Raw genomic sequence first — 1,995 nt, forward strand, 5'->3', positions numbered from 1 at the left:
TGGGTGAGTGTGTGCTCACGTGTGTGTGCATGTGATGGAGTGTGTGCTCACGTGTGTGTGCACCTGTGAGATGGGCAGGTCAGAGTGGGCCTTTCTGTCTCCCTGACAAGCATCAGTGTGGCACGCAGTGGGCTAAAGGGGGAGAAGGTGCTCTCTCAGTCACACACACAGTCGGCAAGGCTCAGGCTTCTGTGTCCAGCACGCTGACGGTCTCCATTTGACCTGTGTTGTCACCATATTTCCAGAGAATGTCACTCTAACTCACTAATGTAAAGACTCACTCATTTAAGAAAAAGAAAGCTAAGCTACGAAGTTAAGCAGCATTTGGGTACAAGTGACAACACTGCTTTGGAAGCTGGCTGCTCGGACACGCTCAGCACCACTTTCAGAGGCTCGCACTGCAGCCTCACCTCAGGTGGCGCTCAGTCTGAGTGGGGGACGTGGGGCCTGCCACACTGAAACTGTGTGTGCCTGCTGCAGTTCTGTTCTCCCAATGTGAACACTGTTACTATCCATCACTTATTTTCAGGTTCTTCACTTTCGTTTCAGCCATAGATACAGTGAAGTGACTTGGTTAAAAATATGCGATGTTCATTGACTGCAAATACTTACTATTGAATCAGGGCTGCAGACTGAGGGTGAGGATTACAGCCAGTCAGAGAATTCCCCCCCCCCGCTGCTGGTGTGGGAACCTGCTTGTCCCACGACCCCAGACCTGTCACGCATGCAGTGACCCTGGATGAAACTGCCGTGCCCAAATCCCACACATGGGCCCCCACTTCCTAACTGTGCACCTGGGGGTTGTGCCACCCTGGGTGAAGGTCTCCTTTAGATGAATGGCTCTGTGCTGTGGGTCCTGGGCGGGCACTTGCTGGTCAGTAAAACTGGTTCAAATGCAAGAAGTGCCACTGAGTTGTAAAAGGCCACAGAATATCTGGGGACACACCTGAGCTCTGGGGACAAAATTATGAATGAAATCGTCAACGTTCACCTAAATATGGACAAACCAATAGCATCTTCTTACTGGACCTGCCCAGGTCTGCACAGAATACAACATGTACGCAAAGGCATTGTGGTCATTTACAAGAGGAACTTTTAAAACCAGCAATTCCCGAGAAGCCCGAGTTAATGACAGATCCCTTTCTGGCGTTCTCTTTCATTAGAAAGGGGAGAGCGGCGATTCAGAGGGGAGCATGTTTTTTGCACAAGGTTCAGCAAAGAGAGAAAATGTCAGCCCAGCAAGGGAAGCAGCAAGGGGGGCCCTCACAGCACCTCTCTGTTCAGCTCAGCACGCCAGGCACTCGCTTCAAAGTCCCCAGCTGACAAAGCCGAAGGGCCGAGCCACCACCCCGGAGCTGCGGGGACCCCCATCAAAGCCAGCGTGCTCTGAAGCAGCCTTCATCCCAAACCTCAGCAATCACCAGCGCACTTCAAACACTGTCACCTCTGACAAGCAGAGGACGGCTACTCGGTCGGCGCTAAGTGCTGGAGTCCCCTGCTTTTTGAAGACGTTTTTCAGGTTTCGTGGCATAAAAACAGGGCAGCGCTCCCCAGCAGCTCCAGCGCCTGGGCCGCTTTCATCCTGTTTCACGCAGCGCCTGGCAGCCGAGGGGGCTCGGGCTCGCCGGCTGCAGCCGCTACAAAGGGGGCCGCCTGCCCGGCTCCGCTCGGCGCAGCGCGGGCTCTGGCCAGCCGTCCTGGAGGGCGGCTGCGTCTGTGACCACGGAGAGGCCCACGCGCGCGCCCAACGGCCCCCGTGACCGGCGGGGAGGGGATGGCGGTGAACGGGAGGCTGAGCTCGTGTTCTCGGGATCGCAGCAGAGCGCCCCAGGCCACCGGCCGTGCAGACCTGACCCCAGGTCCTCCATGGCACCCGTGGCTCCCCGGAGGGCAGGAACGCGCCCCGGCCGTGGCAGCGGCTTCGGGGGCGAGCGAGCGGCGCGGACACGCCGGCAGCCCGGGCAGGGGAGGACCCGGGAAGGGGAAGCCGCAAGG

At 57.5% G+C, this 1,995-nt stretch overlaps 1 protein-coding gene across 3 annotated transcripts in view; it reads right to left on the reverse strand.

Annotated features, from left to right (window-relative positions):
• Nucleotides 1–1,995, reverse strand: part of DLGAP2 (DLG associated protein 2) — a 484,295-nt gene that overhangs the window by 319,285 nt on the left and 163,015 nt on the right. The window lies entirely within an intron of this gene.

Source organism: Hipposideros armiger, unplaced genomic scaffold (assembly GCF_001890085.2).
Source record: "Hipposideros armiger isolate ML-2016 unplaced genomic scaffold, ASM189008v1 scaffold_538, whole genome shotgun sequence".
Classification (NCBI taxonomy): Eukaryota; Metazoa; Chordata; class Mammalia; order Chiroptera; family Hipposideridae; genus Hipposideros; species Hipposideros armiger.